General features: G+C 36.8%; 1 protein-coding gene across 7 annotated transcripts in view; it reads left to right on the forward strand.

The window, feature by feature from the left end:
* The window catches only part of STXBP5L (syntaxin binding protein 5L), a 179,095-nt gene that overhangs the window by 42,719 nt on the left and 114,532 nt on the right, over positions 1 to 21,844 (forward strand). The window lies entirely within an intron of this gene.

Consider the following 21,844-nt stretch of genomic DNA (forward strand, 5'->3'; position numbering starts at 1 on the left):
GTTGTTAGTAGAGGTGGTCCAGTAAATATTGTCCTTTTAGCTGCAAACTGAGCTGCCATTTCTGCAGAAATTGTTGCTTCTGTTTTATTTCACTGAGTTCAAGAGGCCAATTCTGAGTGCTGAACCAAATAATGTGAATAACATAAGGTTTAGGAATAGTCCAGATTTCCAGTATAGAAGGCATTTTCTGTCATTTGAAGGGATACCATCCCAAACAAACCTGGGCAAGTTTGAGAAGTGGGCCCATGAGAACCCTGTGAGGTTCTAAAAAGTCCAAGTGCAAGCTCCTGCACCTGGGTAAGAGCAAGCCTAGACCTGAGCACAGACTGAGAGATGAACTCATTGAGAAGACTCACTGCAGTGAAGAACCTGGGGGTTCTGGTGGATGTTAAAATGGGTCCAGAGGAGGCCACAAAGATGATCAGGTGACTGGAGTATCTCTCATATCAGGAGAGGCTGAGACGGCTGGGATTGTTCAACCTGGACGAGAGAAGGCTCTGGGGAGCCTTCCTTAATGCAACCTTCCAGTATGCAAGGGGGGCTTATGAAATAGAGGGAGAGTGAGTTTGTACAGAGATAGATTGTGGTAGGATAAGGAAAAATAATTTTAAACTAAACCAGAAGGGATTCAGGTTAAATACTAGGAAGAAATCCTTTACTGTGAGGGTGGTGAGGCAATGGAACAGGTTGCTCAGAGAAGTTGTGGATGCCCCATCCTTGAAAGTGTTCAAGGCCACATTGGACAGGAGCTAGATGATCCTTAAGGTCTCTTCCAACCCAAGCCATTGTAGGATTGACTCTGTTTTACATGTAAGTCTAAGTCCAATTGTGTAGGTATAGGTATATATCTACATACACATATATATGTATGTAATCCAAAGGTTGGCTTTCAATGTCATGAATTTGGCACCATTTGAAAAGGGGTTAAGAAAAAAGGGATTAAGAAGGTATAAAGTGAGATCAACTCATTCAAACCTTGTGTTAGTTTATGGGGTGGAATCTGAAAACCAGACCTAGGAAATGTTTACTCTGTCAGTTTTCTTGAGGCTATTTACACAGTTTAGTTTTTCATTATTTTCTATGTCCGTGTGTTGCATGAGGGAAAAAAAAGACTAGAAGATTCTTGCTATCTTTTGATAAATAAACTACTGTGTAGTCGTGGATTTATTAGAAGTCTTTTAACTTTCTTTGTCCTCCTTTAGGATTTTCTGATGTCTTCTCTTTGTAATTCTATCTTGTTTCTAGGGTATCAAGCGTGTAAATGGAAGGGTTTTCACTGTAAAATTCTTCTCTATGCTAGCAACATATATGTAAATATCAGTCTGACATAGAGATTCAGTAGTTCAGAAAAACAATTTCATAGACCAGGTATTGTTTATTCCTTACTGGTTTTCTGAGTTTTTGATCAGCATTCTGGCTGCTTTTAGCTGGTTCAGGAGAATGCACACACACTGACTATATAGCGTGCTGTCGTAACTTTCATGTTGCCTCTCTCCTTTCAGATTTTTGGCTTGCCTTTTTTAAAAAAAAAATTCTTGTATTTTTTTCAGTATTTTCTGAGCTCCTGATTTTAGCAGAATTTGTATTATTGGTTTTCCCACACATTTATGAGATCTTTGTTCATAGTGGGAAGTGACCATATCAGCACTGTAGAGCCGGCTTCATAGTATCAGTTCTGCTAAAAACTGAGTCTCCAGAGCTATGGAAGTGGTCTCTGAAAAATCCAATGACTGCTGCATCTGCAGAGAGGCAGCGCTGAAAACTTACTGCAGGGTGAGTCAGATGAAACACAATGAAAGAACATTTTAGCGATTTCTAGAGTTTTGCAATTATGGAGAGTGACATTGACGTTTTTCGAAGAAAACTTTGTGTCTCTGGAGATTGCCTATACAAGCATTATGCATTGTGCAGCCTCACTTAAGCTATCTGAAAGCTTTAAATGTTCCACGGTCTTCATTTGTCCTCTGTAAAAGAATAAGTGGGACTGAGGTTGTGTCTTCCCTCGCTGAGCAGACAGTGACTATGTGCCAAATGCAGCAGTGAACAAGTTTGCTTACCTTGAGACTTTTTTCCAAGCTGTGTGGCTTTTAGTTTTGTTTTCTAGAACTTTAGAAGAAACACCATCCTAACAGCAATCCATAAGAAAATGAAATGGGGAGATGGAGGGTCTAGGGTTCACTACCTGTTTTGGAGGAGCAAGTTTTGTGAGATCTCAGCAGCTCTGTTTACATGTGACTCCTAGAGAGAGTCACAGTGCATGACTGACAAAACAGGATGAGCCTCTCACATGGACAGGATGAGAAGGTGAGGAGTGTGCAGGAAGGGCTCCAATTCTGGCAGAAGTGCATGGGCTTATGGCTGAAGGATGGAGCATGCTGGTGCTGAGGCTCATAAGTTGGCTAGGAGAAGGGAAGGGCTGTCGGGATGGGGCACCTTTCACAGTTAAATGGAGAATTTTGGTATGTGCCTCGTAAAGAATAGAAGTATTGTGTCTTATTTTATCCATGCAGCATTCTTCAGATTGGAGACTGATGTCCAGACCCTAATGGGCACTAATGGCCTTAAACAGGGTAAAGTGAAAGACGTTTTTCATTAACAGCTCAAAGAGATCTGTGAAGTTTGTTGATTTTTAAATACATTTAAATATATAAAAATTTTAAATATGTTCAAAAATCAGTTTATGTTTATATATATAAGACTCTTTTAACACTCCTGAAAGGATAACCTTCCTCACAAACATTAGTACATGAGTTTTGGATCTGGGTTAGGTAAAGATCATGATCAGCAGTGTTCCCTCAGCCTAGGGCTGCAGAAAAATGCTACAGCTTGACATTTGCATAGTTAGTCAGGCTGATGTTTTTAGGGAGGCCAGGCCTAAAGTGAAACTGGAGTATTTTCTGTGGCTTCTCAGCATGTTACCTTGTTTTCCTCCATGGAGTGCAAATGTCTGAACACTCTTGTTTTCCTCTCTCTCCTGAGTTATTTCCACTTCCCTTTTAGAAATCTAAGGAAGTTTTCACATAGTGCAAGAATAGCTTCTGTTTAATTATCTATCTTTTTCATTCTGAAGAAATAAGCAGAGTGAACTATTTTACCAAAACTGAAATAAAGGAGAATTACCAGTTGATAGTGAAAGACAAATTGCAGCCTTTGCTGTTTTAATAAGAAGTATTTATTCAGTTACAGAACCACATTAATATTTTCTGATTATAAAAATTACAAGATATTCCACATTTTAAAGTACAAATAGCAATAGTAGCAACCATTTAAAATTGACAACTAATCAACTCATAAACTATTATTGTAGACTGAACTATAAAATATCACAGCTCTTATGCAGCAATAAAAAAATCACTGTATTTTCCTTTTATTGATTTACATATCTTTTATTGAAGTAGTCTTGAATTTTAAAAATATTGCTGGTTTTACTACCGTGTTTATGTAGCATATTGTGTATAAATTTATAATTTTTGTCAGACATTTTTTTCTTATGTTGGTACCTCCCAGATACCCCAAAGGGAATATGCCTTTCATAGGAATCTGGCCACAAAACATTTTTTCACTGAACTCTGGACTTTCTAGCATACATATTTGGTGTATACATGTAAGTGTGGTATATACATATATTTGTGTGTATATATATATGCACACACACAGATGGTTTGATAGACTGAAAGCTATATGTATAAAAGGACAATTCAAAATAGTTATCTGTAGAATTTGATGAATTCTCTTGGTTTACCTCCACATACGTGATCTCTGCAGAATGGAAGATAATTTTCTGTAAAAAATTCAGCCAGTTGAAAAAAAAAACCCCTCAAAATATGGAGGTCAGAAAAAAAAAATTCCTGGTTTTAAATAATATAAAATAAGTAACTGAGGTGTTCTTTGAGGATAAATATATTTAGTTCAACTGAGTCTTTCTGAGTCTATGAAATAAAGATATCAAAATAGTAATTATGTATAGCATGCTTTAAAGCATATTTATGCATGACAGATATGGTAGTTTTATAATTATATCTAGCTGTCTGCAGGTCTTTGCTTCATCACTTTTTTCTAAAGCCAAGGAAAATAATAAATTGCTATATATCTGTACATTTTCAAAAACAGCTTATTAATTGTGGGAATAGTGCCATAAAAATATCACATGACAACAAAAATAACTGTCGGAAAAACTTATTGCATGACATAACTGAAAATATAAAAAATATCCCATATGCTTCCCTAAGTTTATTCCAGATGCCAAATCATAAAAATTATGAATTATCTGGGACAGTTGAAAGAGAAATCTTCCATTTACCTTGTAGTGGCTCCATCTACACTCTTTGTTGGCTGGCTGGATCTCTAGGGCAAAGGTGATATTCCTGGTTTGCTGTCACATCCTCTCTGCCATGGGAAATTTCCAGTTGTGGAGGGGAGAAGAGTAAGGAGTGGAAAACAACCCTCCTGGGAGCTTGGTGTGTGGGCAGCTCTGGTGGAAGACAAAATTGAGACCTTTTGTAGGTGCCAAGGAGGAACCACTGCAGGTGTGCAGTGTGGAGGTTTCTTGTTAACTCGTTTTTGGAGCTACCTCACTCCCAACGTGCCTGAGTTCACAGAATCACAGAAACACAGAATAATGAGGTTGGAAAAGACCTCTAAGATCATCAAGTCCAACCTATGCCTTAACACCTCAACTAGACTATAGCACTAAGTGCCATGTCCAGTCTTTTTTTAAACACATCCAGAGATGGTGACTCCACCACCTCCCTGGGAAGACAATTCCAGTGCTTTATTATTCTTTCAGTGAAAATTTTTTTCCTAATATCTAACCTGTACCTTCCCTGACGTAGCTTGAGACTGTGTCCCCTTGTTCTGTCAGTTGCTGCCCGGTGGAAGAGACCGACCCCCACCTGTCCACAACCTCCCTTCAGGAAGTTGTAGAGAGTGATAAGGTCACCTCTAAGCCTCCTCTTCTCCAGACTAAACAACCCCAGCTCCTTCAAACGTTCCTCATAGGGCTTGTGTTCCAAGCCCCTCACCAGCCTCGTTGCCCTCCTCTGGATGCGCTCAAGCATCTCAATATCCTTCCTAAACTGAGGGGCCCAGAACTGGACACAGTACTCAAGATGTGGTCTCACCAGTGCCGAGTACAGGGGAAGAATGACCTCCCTACTCCTGCTGGTCACACCATTCCTGATCCAGGCCAGGATGCCATTGGCCTTCTTGGCCACCAAGTTTTTATCCTTCCCTGTGTTTTGGTGCCCTGACAAGAGCTCATGTCGGTGATCCCAAGCCCTTGGGGAGCTCTGGAGGTCACCCACTTGGGAGGAAAGAAGGAGGTGGTTCTTCTGAAATGTGTGATCATGGCAGGGTCAAGGGGCAGTGTTTCTCCAGTGATCAGGATGGGAAATGTGCAGGAAGCTCGGAGTCAAGGCTGTGTTGTGTTCTCTCCCTCCACTCTGGGGCAATGTCTGAAGCAGTGCTTTGTGCTTTCCACAGATGTAAGCCTCTCTTTACTGCTGTCTTAGGCTACTTTGCATAATTCGATAGATCTTCTCTTCCTACTCCGTGGCCACCTCCTCTTGCTCCCTTATCATCTTGCTTTAGGCAAATGTGGCCCGAAGGATTGGAAGAACTCCTGCTCTTCTTTATCTGTTATGATTACAAAATTCTCTGCAGGCTTGTCCTGAGTTCCCTACAGTTTCAGCCTTTTAAACAAATTAGTCTTAGTCTCATGGTATTCGTCACCAAGCAGAGTCTTCACAGATTGTGTCAATTTTTGCTTCTGTGACCTTTTTATTATGCACATGTGGAACAGATTCTGGATCGGATTCTGTATCAGACATCAGAACAGGGAGACTAATTTAAGTGTGAGGTGACAAGCTTTCCTACATATGTCATTTCAAATGTACTTTTTCATAAGTTATTAAAAGGACTAGTTATTGTGTTAAGGGTGTTTTAGTCTGAAAAAAGTGATTTTTTCCTGATTACCACGGTCTTTTCTGCTTAAAAAACCAAACACAACAGCCAAGTGGAATGTATGCTATGAAAAATGTTTATCATTCTCTTCTCACTTCTGTATTTGTCCTGGTCAACAACCGAATGATATTACCCTGCACAATACAAATATGCTTTCATGCTGTATGAGAGATGATGATAACTTGGATTACGAAAAAACATCAGGAAATCTTGTGTGCTGTTGCCTACCTGACATGGTCTGTGTGGTTTTCCCCCTTTTTTTTTTTTTTTTTTTTTTTTAATACTGTTTATATGGTTAGATTTATAATTTAGATATAGTTTGTATAATTAGATTTTTAAATAGTTGGAGAATCAAAACCATTTTGTCTCAAGCACAAGAAATTATTTCTCTGTTATTCTATATGTTATCTTAAATTGTTAGTGAAAGCCAGGGAATTAGCAGCACTATGTGAGAACTCCGTATCTAATGAAAAATCAATCACAGTTGTTACTGGTAACTAATGCCACACTTCTTGAAAAATTACAGAGTTGTGCTTGGGAGATATTTATTTTTTTTAGTGTATAGTCAAAATGGGGTTTTTTTACATTTTTGGCTGCTTTCTTTAAAACAAACAAACAAACAAAAAAAGGTGATTTTCTAATGATAAAATAATAGTTGTGTGTTTCATCAATTTATTTCTCGGTAATCAGGAAAAACAAGGGAATTACTAAACTACAGTCATATTCTTGATCTCCATACAGTTTAATCCTCAAAATAAGAGGTTCTGTTAGAGCTGAGGAAAACGTTCCTCAGCTTCTTCTTGGGGCTTGACTTTATGGTCGATGTTAAGCATGTTGTTTTACAAGCCAGGGCTGGGGAGGGGTGGAAGAGCCAGCAAAATAATTAACATTGAAAAAATCCATTGCTTGGACAGATTTTTGTCCCCAAAATCTCCTAAAATTTATCTGTCAGTCTCTCTCTCCCTGCTGCACAATAACAAATACTTGGATCATGCCAACTGCCTACAGATCATTGTAGTTCTGGCAGCCTTCCTAGTTAGGAAGTCTGGTTGTAGGTGGCAGCCCAAATCATTCCAGAAGCTCCATTATTTCTGTGAGTAGCATCAGCTAGACTTTATACCTGCCACACGACTCCATGGCCCAGACTAATCTTTACCAGGAAAGAAGGTGCAAGGAGGAAGAGTTTGTATTTACATTTTCCAATCTGGGGCACATTCACTACCCCAGGACTTAATGAAGCTAATATCTGGGAGACCAGATAAACTGCTTCACCTTCAAGGACAAGGTGTCTTCTCATGAGGCAGGTAGCAATTTAGATAAAGAGAAAATTAATGAAATTATCTCCCTTCAGAAGAATCAGAATGCATGTCTCATTTTCTGGAGAGGTGTTATGCTTCTCTTTTTGTGATTCTGTACCTTAATGTAAGGGTTATTCCAAGAATTGGTTAATTGCCTTACCAACAGTGTTAATGATACTGAGGTTTAACAGTTGACTGCTACATTGCTAGTTTAATTCTGCACTGGTGGTTGAGTTATTTTGTAGCTGAGATATAAATTACCAGTGTGTGAAATCTAGATAAGGGCTGAATAACCAGAATGCAGTGCTTTTTAGGGAAGCTTTCACTTTTTTTCCTCGTTTTTGCTTGCCTTGTCTTTTTGTTTTTGTGATTGTAAAAGACAACTATAGAAATCTTGATAGATATACAGGAGAGAAACAAAAATTACTTGGCTGGAAGGAGTGTGTTATAATGAGAAACTTGAGGATCTCAGTCTGACTTAGTTTATGAAAAAGGAGAGGGAATGATGATTTAACTGCTTTCTACGTGTCCTTCCACAGGAATAAAATGGCTACTGAAAAGATTTTCTAAAGTAACAGAGGAATATATTAGTGGCATGAAATTAAAGTCTGACAAATTGCCTTAATATATTTAGCAATGTATGTTCTTATTCTTTGAAATGAATTACCAAGGAAAGTCATAGGGTCTTCATTTCTTGAAATCTTAAACCTTATTGTCTTTCTGGAAGATAGACTTTTAGTAAATAGTATTGTGTTCACTGAGGTAATACAAGAGGTTAGACTAGGCCTTTTTATGCTCCAACAACCAAGAAATTTTGCTTTTTTCCATTAACTATCAGGGAATTCTAGTTCTAAAATTTAATTTCAGATTTCAGATTTAATTTCAGTTCTAAAAATTAATAGACAGAGGAATCTTTTTTATAGCATTTTTTCTGCTGGGTTTTTATTCTTATTATTTGTTTTAATGATAATCCAGCAATTCTGGCATATTTGTAAAATTGGAGCTGGTAATAGAAGAGGGCTAATTCTGAAAGGATGTTCTAGCAAGAGCTTTGGTTAGACCATCAATGACTGACTATTTGTACCTTGAGAATACCATGATACAGTGATCTGAAATAGATTCAGCACCAGAAGAAATGAGAAAGTCTTGGAAAATTAAGGATGAATCTGGTTCAAGTTTCATAATCTGTTGTGCAAAGATGTCCAAACATACTTAAATTAATGCAGGACACTTTGATATGCAAAGTGCCTTAGTGCAGAGCTTGGAAGTTGTGGTATTTGACTCAAATACGGCTTAAAACAAAGAAGGAGCTGGCCTGATTTATGATTTTCCACCTGCATTTCTACCAGGCCTTTGCTAAATAAACAATTGCAGTCACTTTGCTCTTCTCTATTTCCTTCATTTGAAGAATTTCTACTCTTCAGCAGAGCATTGAAACCAGGGTCCATCTGTGGCATTTGCATTGTGCCTGAGGAACAGTATTCCTGGGGATATCTTTGCAGAAGAAATATGGCCAGAATCTGAGTATTCTGTATCCAAAGATAATGTATGTCACTAGAGTCAGGTTTTAAAAAGCATTGGAATAGAGTGCGTTAATGCTGTTGTCATTGGTCTGGATTCCATCGGGTAAAGCAGGATGCATAATGCATTAGTCATCCACAAGTATGAATGTGTTGAAGTTCAAAGAAATTTAGGATGTTACTTGTATTATTTAAGATCAATCTCTTCCCAAACCCACAAAACATAGCAACAACAAAAAACCCCCTTTTACCCTGAATATCTAAGTGTCAAAAAAGCTATTTTGCTCTTTTGGAGACCAGAGATTATGGTAATAACAGGGCAGAGTAGCCAGAATACAGGAAATAGGAAATTTAACACTGTAAATTAGCTTTTTATCACATTTTATTTCTGGATCAACAAATATATCAGGGAAATACTGTGTAATGTGTATATTCAGTGAACAGAAGAAGTGCCTGTACTTCCCAGCTGAAATAAAATCAGTGCAGTAGTTGGAGCAGTGGATAGGTTATCTGTACCCTCATTGCAGAGATGTAATTCAGAAGAAATTAAGGAGAATTACAAGTATTTACTGTCATGAGGTGGTAAAGGAAAAGAATATTTTCACTTGTAACCCTTGATTTTAACATGGTGTGGGATTATCAGTGCAGAAGTTAATCTTCCTTAAGCTGGGACACAACCTTTTTTATTGTCTTTAATGTATTGACTTAGATGTCTTACTGATTTTTAAAATAAAAATGTACGAAATCTATAGTATATATTTGAGTTATTAGATAAATAAAAAATTCAGATACTTTAATTGCTTTTTGATAAATATTATTGAATCTATTCTTTTTTAATGTCAGAGAGACTACTTAAATTTGGCACTATCACAATCACTTTACAGTACCATTAAATACCAAATCTGTCTGATGATTAGTGTGCAGTGAATATGAGTGCTAAATATTAAACTCGGCAGTAGGAAATATAAATGCCTGTGTGATTTGGATTTAAAATTGCCTAATTAAAAAAAAAATAAATAATAATTTTGTTATGGGATCGTAGAAATCGCATTGAGCCGCCAATGACATCTTAGTAGTCGTGAAAATGCAGGTCTTGGTCCCTGAAAAATCTTTGGTGTGGTGAATTTACAGTTCTCTTATTCCTGGCAAGATCAGTATGGGAAATGTTTGTGGGTAAGGTAGAGCTAGAGCTCCCTCTCAAAAATAATTGCTTGAAACCAGACGAAACTCAAAGTAAGCCACATGAAAAATGGGATAAATAAATTGGATAGCAAAGGTCAGTTTAGGAATTAACCTCTTTTAAGTATATAGAGCTGAACTCATTGGCAAAGCCAAACCTGAAAAGAAAGCTTCACTGTGGGCTGCAACAGCAGAAGACATTTGGTGAGGTTTTTATGTTCTTGAGGAAAAATGTGTATAGATATTCTTTGTCATGTTCTGTGCAATGACAGCTTAAGTTGCAGGAGAGCACCTATTGTAGGTACCTATCAGTTTCACATTCTGATGTCTTTGCCAGAGAGGAGCTGGGACACTCAGCATGAGTAAATATTTACAACATGGTCAGTTCAACATCATCCCTTTTACAGGCATTTCTTCTCTTTCCATTTACTTACTAATCAGTTCTGTTTTCAAGTTACAAATGTGTGCTAAGATGTAAAACATGTGAATTGTGTAAGTTTACCCAAGCTATGGCCTTAAATTTTTAGCACATATTAGGATGTGAGTATATCTCATATTTAAGAGAAATCCATCAGCAAATTTGGACAAGAAAGCCTCCAAGCATTGTCAGTAGCTGTGAGTATGTCTTGTCAGTGCTTGTTCTAATAAATCAGTATTCTCAGAAGACCTTGTACAGATCTTGCTTTATCTATACAGATTGTGGCATTTCCTTGGGCAAACCTAAATTCTAAATCTGTTTACCTACTCTTTGAAAATTCTGAATCCTTCCAAAGTATTAAGATTACAACATCAGAAGTCTCTGTTGAAGAAAACAGGGAGGTTGTTTAGGGTTTTTTGGTGTCTCTCCTCCCCCTCACTTTGTCTGGAGAATGTCAGAAAGTAAGCTTTCTGTTTCTCTGCCTTTCCTTATGACTTTCTGGTAGGAATAATCTCATTTTTCTGCCTCTTGCAAGCACTAATCAATTACATCCTTCTTGCCTTGTTATCTTCACATTTCCCTCTTTTTTAAACATTTCTCTCCATCCCAGTATGTTCGTGTGTGTGCACACACACTTGTCTTTTCCAGTCTGATTGTTTTGGCCTGATTTTGCAAATAAATTATAGTCACACAATATAAAATAAATACATATTCATTTGGAAACTTGATAGACACTTGAGCTTCAAGTATTGGAAAACTCCTGCTCATTTTGGTAAATTGAGTCAAAAGGAAATATGCAACAACCAAAAACAGGCAGTCCAGTTTCCAAATTTAGAATCACCCTACTGTTTTCCTAGGCAAACATCCCAAGCAATTGGATGTTTTTGTGCACTGAAGTCAAACAGAGATAAATAACTCTCTTCCCCAGTTGCTCCATATCAACCTTTTCTATTTATATTCTTTTATCTATCTTAAGATTAATCTGGGCTAGAATTTTTGTGTGGAACTTGGAAGAACAGTCCTTGGAAATAGAAAAGTTCTTCTTTTTTCCCCTCCCCATTTAAATTAGTAAATTTTCTTCACTAAAAAGGCAAATCAGGAATATAGAAGTGCAGGAACAGCGACCATGCAAAGGTGATCTTTATATATCAAGTCTTGCAGACAATATAGGATTACTGAAATGTGACTTTTGTGATTATTGTTTGAGGAGTGGAAAAGAATAGATAAAGCTTTTATGTTACTGAATAGACAGTAATGTTTGTTAGGGTTTCACAAAATCAAAGCTAACTACATATCCATGATTATCTTCACAAATATTTCTGGTTTGACCTTCACATTAGTGAGAGGCAAAGACTTTAACTAATTGGTAGTCTCCCTTTTTTATCCTACCTACAGTTTAAATACTTAAACTTCAGTATGGCCATATGAGTAATAGCTCCAACTGCTGAAAATCAGCGTGGGGAGAAGCTCATGCAATTGATGTGTGTGTATACTGTGAAGCTGGATTTCACCCTGTTTTGCTCCAGGTTTCTCCTCTCTTTTGGTCATGCTACACATGTGATAGATTGCTCTGCGAAAATTGTCTCTCCCTAGATGAAGCCTATTTTAATAACTAAAATTATAATGGGGACTTCTCCAGGAGGCAGAATGTATGGCCTACACTTTATCTTGCTTCTGCCCAGTGTGTTTCCCTGCAGGCTTCCTGCCTCACATCACACTGCAGTAACACAAATTAGATGGAGCTTAAGGCATTTTCCTCATTGTCTTGAGCAGAGAGCAGGGCCCTGGTGGTGTGTCCTCTCGTGCTGGGCTGCATCTGCAGCTGTTACTGCAGGCCTGCGTCCCGACGTGAGAGAACAACCCAGCAGGTCTTGCCAAGGATCACGGCAGTGGGAAAACTGAACTGATAACCATCCAGCCTCCACAGTCTCTGCCAGGTCTCCTCATTCTGTAGAGAGGGATTTGGACTTTTTTGGGAGCCACCACCCCCAGCAGCCCCATCATACTGTCAGTTACCTGGGAGAGCCAGATGTACTTCGGCTGCAGCAGTGCTTCCATTCTCTCCAAATCTGCGAAGAATAATCCCTCAAAGGGAGGCAGAGCTCTCAGTCTTTTTAATTAGAATTGCCAAGGAAATGTGGATGTAGTTTTGATCCTTCTTGATTCTTGTCCGACAAGAACTGGGTTATCCTGAAATAAAGCCCTATTAGTATGGTAAGTTGTAAAACAGTGTCCCTCTTCACTGAAACATGCAGATTTTCAGTAATTGGCATGGAAAAACTGGGATCCTGGGAGATTTGTGGTATGTCCTGTTTTATTCCCAGTAATAGTTGGGGAATCTTTTCTTAAATGCAAATGCTCTTTGGAACTTATTCAGTATTCACTAACTACATTTTCAAACCTTTATTCATGTTTTAACCCGTGTTAACTAATGTGATTATAAATTTTAATTCAAATAAAACATAAATGCTTCTTACAGCTATGCTCATCAAACATGAACATAAGTTTGTATAACAAAATCTACAAGTGTCTGTCTGTTTAAAGTGGCAAAATGATAGTTCATAATCATTTACACCAAAAAGACTTCCTTAAATAGGTTTTATAGCCAGCTGCTGGTTACCTGTTTCATGTATATTGAATGGAAGGGCTGATTAACTATGGACTATATTTTACTTTATTTCAAAATCAGATGGAGTAATTATGTGGCTCAGGAGGGTTATAAAAGTGATAAATGTAGATATCATTTAACCTGTAACTTGGACTATAAAAAAAAAAGCACCTCTTCCATATAGCTCATTGCTGAAATCTTTTCTTAAAAATGACATGAGTTTTATGATAGTAGAAAATAAAACTATTTAAGGTTGACTGATACTTGAAATGCCTTTCAACATAGGCATATTTATAGTGTCAATTATATGGAACTAAACCTAAGAATAAAACTTGCCAGATGATTCATTGAAATTTTGTCAAATATTGAATTGAATTTACTTCAATTAAATTCTTGCATTTTTCTAATTTTAGTAATTCAAATTTGAATAGCTTCATTGTCGGCTTTGGCTTCTATTGACAGCACGTGTTCCTGTGTGCTTTACACGACCATTCTTGCTTAGCAAATGAAATTCTAGATTAACATCTTTCTTTATTAAGAGTCAAAAATAAATATATTGACTGGCAAAAGAGCTGAATATTAATATAGCCTAAATGAAGCCTATAGAAATGTCATTTGTCTGTTTTTCTGGGGCAGGAATGAAATTACTGCCTTGTAACATATTGAACTTCCTTTTAATAAGTTTTTGAATATGAAGTACTTTTCTGTGTTGTACCAGAGACCTCCTGGAATCATCCAATACTAAACCGATGATAACAAAGCTGAAGAAGTGGATGAATTTGAGGAATTGCTCATCAGCTGACTAACAAGCTGTGAGCAGTTTCCTGTGGAGTAATGGAATTATTTAATATTTTAGGCAGCACTGCTCTGCCTAAAAAGAGCATGGTGTATGACCTCAGCATCTGTATTATCTTGTGGCTGGATAAACACTGAAATTAAATTATTTCTATTGGCATATTGATGTTATAGGGCACATTCCTTGGAACAGTGGAAATGTTCAAACACTCAAGCAAAAGAATCTCTAAACCACTTGCCACTTCTAAAGCTCGAGTCAAGATCAGGTGCTGTCTTTCCCAATGCATTAGTACCTGTGTGTTGGTGCATTTTTTTCTGACAAAATGCCCTCGCATAATATATCTCTCAGTTAAACAAAAGTGATCTGTGATGTTATGCATGGAAATTTTCTGACATATTACTGAATAAGACAAAAAAATGCATCATCAAACCATCCACTTTTATTTTAGAGCCTCAGAGATATATTTGCACAGTATTCCTTACTTTTTATTCCAGTATAATCAGAAAATTTATCAGAATGATTATTTAATTTTATTTGTACGGTTGAGTTCAGACAAGGAATATGTCAATCAGTATACGAGCTCTGTTCATTATCTATTATTGGAAAATCACCTCACTTTCATAACCTATTAACTGTCTTGACAGCTAGTAGTCTGGAGATTTTCAGGGACTAAATTTCCTAAAATTAATTCTGGGATTATTTTGTTGTTATTTTAGCACTTTATTGTGAATTTTACTTTGAAGAAAAGAAGTTGCTTATAGAAAGGATTTATTTTGTGTTGAAAGGAATTTTTGAATGCCTTATAAAGATGCTTGTAATTTCTCAGTGAAGTGTAGAATTTTCTCACCTTTTCAGTAGAAACTTTTCACTATTTCGATTCAGTGTTGATTGGTTGATAGAAGCAGTTTTGGCAAGGTCTTAGTTAACCTGATAAAAGTAAAATCTACGGCATTCTTGTTGCAGGACAGAGTGCAAAATTTGCCACGAAAACCAGTCATATATGCATTCCTGATTGCTTCTGCTTTGCCTCTGGAGTAACACAACAGTGTGCAAGGCAGTGTTAGTCTTAAAATTCCATAATTGCTCATGAAACTCAGCTTTAGAGTTGTGTGGGACTCATTGCTTTGATGTACCTGGCACGAAGAATTAGCCAGAAGTAATTGCGACAACTGTTAATTATTCTATCACCTTTGAACAATGAAGATCTTTTTTCCCCCTGTGTGTACGAGCCAAAACAGTGGAATGATTTCATGTAAGAGGGAACATTATTTCATTTTTTGCTCCCATCTCCCATAGACTACATTATTTGCCATAGGGCCTTCATCACCTTGTTCCTAGTCTGATTGTTGGGGCTGGAAGCAGCATTTGGGAAAACAAGCAGTCTTGCTTTAAAGATTTCCAGTAACTAAGTGCTGTCTCTGTTTAACAGGGAAAGTACAGTGTGTATCTCAAGCTCTGTCACTATATGGATGAAGGTTTAACTTCTCTAACTTTTCCATAGCAACCCAGAGAGGAATTAATATTTGAGAAAATACATTTTTATTTTTAGTTACTTTTACTTCAACAGGTCTTTTGACCTTTTTACAAAAGACTGGTTATGAGATCACTTTTCATTCTATCCTCTGTTGTCACCAGTTGTTCTTCATAGCTGGCAGCTATGAAGAAAATCTGCACCTTGTAATCACTGTTACTAATCACTAAAAATTCGACATACATTAGAAAAAAATCTCTGTTGAAGAAAAATAATAAGTTTTGACCTTATGTAGAGTTTATATAGCCTTTCATTTTTGCTTGAAGAGCACAAACAAAAATCCTTAAACTTTCCCTAAATCTGTTATCAGCGAGTTCAGTGTACAAAACCAGGGAAAACAAATACTAGCACAACATTGGTGCTTAAGTTTTAAATGCAGTTGGGTTTAGTATGAAACCATTGTAGATGGATGCATTTGTCATCAGTGGCTGCACATGCGATAACCTGCATCTGTTATGTGTGTTCTGGGTGAACAGACCCACATGGAGCAAATACTGTGTTAAATATTAATGCCTGAAGGCTGAGAAGAAAAGCAAATCAAAATGGCTGAGTTAAGGCTACCTGCTTGGTTTCTTTGGTAAGACAGAGCGTGTTAGACTACCATCTGTGCCCACTGCAAACAGATGGGCAGCAAATGGTATGATTTGCATAGTCCTCTTAAAAGGCAGTAAATTGAATCAAATGCTGTGGTGTTATCAATTTTTTAATCTATATCTCTGTAGGTTGTTGCTCAGGATCTTGGTTATGTTCAAGTAACTTTCTGGCTTTGGAACACACAGCCCTCTCATTTGTGTCTGTTTGGTTTTCCATAAACTCCAGTGTGCATTAGGGCAAGAGTATTATTCTGTCCCAGCTTATTCTCTGTGTAGCTTTTTACTGGATGAGTTTGTAAACAGATATGTTCCTCCTATTCCTGTATTTGTCATGCTTTTGATTGAACTGGTGTCTGCACCGGTAAATGGCTCTGAAACACTAGCCCCTGTGAATATAATTAATTATACTCTTCACTCACTTCCATGGATTCCAGCTTTCATTCATGGTTTTCATTTCATGGCCCTTCTTGGTTTTATCTATATGCGTCAGTGAGCTTGCTGAGTTTTATGACTACCTGGGAAAAAATAAGAAGCCCACTGTAAATGCAACCTTTTAATGTTGGGTTTTTTTCACTACTGCATGAAGAACAACCTCAAAATACAGATCTTTCAGTGCAGCTGCCTGGCAATATGGAGCTTTTACAGACCAATAACTAGATTACTTCTCTTTTGGAAGTGACTTTATCGCTAGGTAGTTTCTGTTAATCATTTTGTGTGTGTATGTATGTGTATATATACGCATATGCAAAAGGAAATTTAAAATTATTGATATTCCACAAATGGAATACAAAATTATTCACCTACATGAACAGATAATCTTGAAGGTCCCTTCCAACCCAAGCCATTCTATGATTCTATGATTTTGTGTTATTTGTGAAACGTTGCTGGAGTTAGCACCTCTGAGTAACTGCTTTTCACAATGTACTGCTTCAGGTTTAGGGTTGATTGAGTTCAATCACATGTTGACTGTATTTGTATTCTGTTTCTGGAACAGATAATTCTCAAAATTACAAAGGCCTTGAAAGGCAGTCTTATTCAGAAGAGATGAAAATATGTAGCCTTACGACTTTTGCTTATTTTCATAGTATCTGCAGACACTTTGGGAAATAAAATGGTTTCCAGTGTATAGAGTTGTCATTAAATACTAGCTGTCTATAAGCTTTAGCCTGGAAGAAATCAAAGATTTGCCAAAAGCAAATTTTTCAGCATAAGATAATAAGGAGTATTTAACTGTTCCTGAGATTAACTTTTACATAATTTGTATGCATGAACAGAGAAATCTATGTCAAAAAAAATAAACAAGATAAACATGAGATTTTGGTCTACAATGACCTTTATTGGTGCCAAAAAATTTGCATTTGTGAAAGGTATCACATGTAGCATCCTAAGATAGCAGCCAAGTGCAGCAGTATTTCACCTTTTCATAGTGGAGAGGAAAAAAAAAGAGCTGTTTTTATTTAACCAGCTGAATGAACTCCACACATAATGAAGCTCATTGTAAAGCTGAATCCTTCTATGTTCAAAACAAAACCCATAAATATATTGTTTAATGAAGCAGTGCCCAGTGAATCTACAGCAAAGAGAAGGCCATAAAGGTAGGAATATATTGTGTGTACTGTAAGGAATTCTGTGAGCTCAGCTACAAGCAGCTGACAGAATGGAGCTTCATAGGGGGCACTTATTTTTTGAAGAGCAACGAAAAAGTCTCAAAACACAAAACCAGTATGATTTCCCAATTTGTTATTGTAATAAATAGGTGGTACACACATGTGTTAAAAACTATGTTGAATATAAGAAATTACAAAATGCAAGTTGTGTTTTTACATTGTATTAAAGAAACCATTACCAAGATGATGTGTAGCTTTGGTTTTGAGACTTGAAAAAAGTTGAGCACACATTCTAGACTATGTATGAAAACACAGAGGAACTATTCAAAGCTAGGAAATTTGCTGGTGTGAAGGTAAAGGACTTCAGAGTATTTTGCTTTTATTTATTAAGAAGACGGATAAGATACTGCTTTCAAAGCAGGAAATTTGTGTTAATATGAGGGTATTTAATTTAGCATAAAAAGATGTAATGAGATGCAAAGAAACTAAAGTTGAATGTATTGATTCCACATATAGTATGACATTCTTAATGGTGAGGATAACAAAACACTGAAGCAATACACTTCAGGAATTAAAATATAGAATATCTAATGTAAAGAAGGAAAAAATCAGTTTGAACCCCTGTTTTCTTCTTAGGACTTAGACATTTATTTAGGACTTGGGACTGTGGCATTTATTTGTACCAGAATATGCACTGTCCTTAGTAGATAGAAAATTAATGTATGTGAGACTTGGAGAAACTCCATGAGGGAAGTGTAAAAATATGTATTCCAGGAACTGAAAGTAGCTATGTTCAAAACTGCAAATCTAGGTGCTAAAGGTGCTGTTTCCATATTTACCTTTTGACAAGATCCTCCCTGTGACACAAATACACCTGACAAACCTTCTAGTTGGTTTAGTTGGTCAGTGGTGTGGTTGAGTTCTTTGATCATTCTAGTACTTGATTGTTTAGATAAATCCATGGGTGCTTTTTAAACTGATAAATCATTCAATTCAGTAGAATAAGTCTTCTGCAAGAAAAAGCTGTCCTATATTCAAGTCAATTCTGCAGTTGGTTTATGTAATGGAGTAACACCAGCCCACAAGCATCTGCTCTTAGGGTGCTGTATAGTCCTAATCAGACGTGTACCAGTCAGTGCAGATCAGATGACAAGGACTTGGGGCAGCAATGCTACTTTTGCAGCACCCCACAATTCCCAAATGTTTTAAAGGAGAGGCTGTAAATGGAGATTTCCCATTTCTGTGTGTATCATTTTAATAAAATAGTAGATGTGAGACCATGGTTTCTGCTTAATAATTATAACCCTTTGCTCTAATGTTCATTTCTGTACATAGATTGCTCTTAGTCATGGAAAAAGTTAGTTAAGTACTCAAAAAAGTTAGAGGTGCATATTTACATAGCTTGGTGTAATTTTCTTCTGTGGAAGAGTTTTGGTTTTGAAAAAGGTGTCATATGTGATTTAGGAGTTTTTACTTCACAGGGGATATCTGCTATCTGCCTTGGCAGGAGGTTCTTTATGACACCGTTATCTTTACTTCCTTTCCCCTGCAAAGAGGAATTAATCAGACTGCAGTCCTTGTTATTGCCAAAAGATTTAATCTCATTACTAAAGAGTCACTGTCTTAATGAAGGAAAACATGTCCTACCTCATCCCTTTCAGATCCTAAGAAGTTAAAATACCTGCTGCTTGTGACACTGGCCTCAACTTCATGAGTCAGTTCTGAAGTATCTGCACTTTTGGGTCTCAATGAACGCCAAAGACTTGCGAGTGTTTGGATTCCATTAGTACTTAACCTCTTAGAAGAATTAGACACATCAGATCTGTGTGTATCACGTAGTAAAAATGAGTCATGGAATAAAAAACCTGTGGAATACTGGGGAAAGTGGTCATAGATCATGCTATGAAAAGATTTGGTCATTGTTAATTCTCATCATGAATGTAATCATTCACTAGCAACTTTGATTTCCAGGATGTGAGAATGTAAATTCTTGGTTGCTAATGTATTATGCTGTCATGGAAGTCTGCATCTTGGAAGATGAATCCAAGTACTTAAAATTAGTCATCTTAGCAACTGATTTTTTCCCAAGTAATTGTAAGCTTTGGAATATCAGGATGTTGAAGTACTTAGTGAAAAAGTGTTGCATACAAGTGAATGAAGAGCAAAAAATCCTATTTCAGTCTCACAGTTCTTAAAACCAGGATTAAATGTAGTTTTCAGAAAGAAAACTTTTCTTTTAGAATGTTATTACTGTCATGCTTTCACTGCTTGATGTACATAATTCTAATTCTACTTGTTTCGCTCTAGATCCCAAAAGACACCCAGACTTAGTTTTCATCTTTTTCCCTTTTATGTATAAATTAGGATAATCTGGCATGGCTTTGAAGGCCCCTGGGAGATCCAACATACTGATAAGAGAGAAGATAGTGACTAGCTTTTATTCTTGAAACCTGTGGTGACTGTTTTGCAGTATTTAGATTTATTGGTCCCCCCTTTTAATATCTTCAGAGATACTTCATTCTCCCTGATAGCAGAGTCATCATTTAATGAAAAGGCAAGAGTAAAAAGAATAAAGTCAGTCCAAAGCCTGAACTGTAGGTTCTTCTTCTGCTGTATGTCCTGTTGTAATACACCGCTATGAGAAGATTTGATGAGGTAAGGTTGTACTTCTCCATGCTTGGCAGCAGAACACGGAATTTGCAGAAGATGGGCTCAAGTGCCAAGAACATGTGCCAAGTCATCATATCTCTTCAGCTCCTTCTGCTGGAAGGACCTTACTGCGGCTTCCAGAATGTTTGAAAACCACCAGCAGTCAGTGCTAATGCTGCTATTTAAGCATCAGTTCTCACTTCAGGGCAAGTGGCCAGAATGAAGCAGACAGCACAATTTCTCTCTTATTTTAGTAATTTGTGAGTACTTTTGTAATTTGTATTTCAGGGTGAACACTGGTGCATATAAATGTGAGTTTTTGGAGAGAGCTTTATTTGTTTGGGATATGCTGAGTGAAATCATCCACTTTGTTAGGATGTTTCCTAGAAAACTAACAGCATGATACTCATGCTGAAGGGTGAGAGACACTTAATCAGGGCAATGCAGCTATAATTTTCATTAAGGACAATCATTAAGTAGTGCCATGTGTTTCTACTGACTATTAAACTCAGGTTAAAAGGAAAGCACTTATCTGTTAAAAGTTCCAGTTAGCTTGAAATCCCAGGTGGGTTGGTTACTTGCTTGGTTGGTTTTGTACTTTCTCTCACATTACACAAAGCAGTTGTTAAATGCTAAAAAAGAGTGCCACAGAACACTCATTCAGAATGGACTAGAGGATTATCATCAACTCTTAGGGAGTGCCTTAGACTACAATACATCTTTATTGTCCATTTTGAATAGGTTGTTTAAAAGATGCAGGTTTTTATTATTTTATCAGTTATGATTTTATCCATGACCACCGTTTGGGAACAAACAACAAATGGAGTTGCTTCTTTTTCCCTCCCTTTCTGTAGTAGTTACGGTGTTTTATAATGTAATGTAGTTACGGTGTTTTATACACAAATTTTCATCTATAAACACTAGTTTTTAAAACTCTCTCTCCATCTTACAAATAGAGAAATGAAGGCTCAGGTAAGAAAAAATACTTTTTTCCCCTAAGGTTATCCACTAGACCAGTTGACAAAATCAAGAGTAGAGTTCAGGTCTCTCAAGATAAGTGGTATCCAAACAAGGCTGCTTGTTTAACAATTGGAGGAGCAATTGCTTCATACTTGGAACTTATAAACCTCAAATTTGCTAATTAATGGATACTACTTTCTGGAGGCCAATATTAAAATGGTTTACTGTACATCTTACTCCTGTGAAAAGGGAAGTAAAGATTCTGACAGTTACCTGCAGCTAAAATAAGTGGACAGTTGGTTTCTTTTGGTCAGGATTTTACAGTATGTTAATATGATTGTATATTACAAGTAGATCAAGCTGTAAGTTGTAAAATCTTGTTTCTAATCATAATCCTGTTATTTTTAATATGCGGTGTTTGTATGTTTCACACAATATGCTTGCTAATATATTTCATATTTCTTCTTTTGCTTTACTTTTGATCTTCAGTAATTTTCTGGAACAACAGTTTCTTCTTAAAATCTCTGACTCAGATGGGAAATGCCACCATCCTCTAAGTAAGGAAAATGACAATTTTGCATGCACAGAAGAAGACCCAAAAAGAACAGATAAAAAGCTACATTCATTATACGTCTAGTCTTGATAACTACAAAAATCTGTACATTCATGTATTATATAAACCAATAATGTGTAAAAATAAGTTTAAGATGCATCCTGCTGAACT

The sequence above is a fragment of the Hirundo rustica genome, chromosome 2, assembly GCF_015227805.2.
Source record: "Hirundo rustica isolate bHirRus1 chromosome 2, bHirRus1.pri.v3, whole genome shotgun sequence".
Classification (NCBI taxonomy): domain Eukaryota; kingdom Metazoa; phylum Chordata; class Aves; order Passeriformes; family Hirundinidae; genus Hirundo; species Hirundo rustica.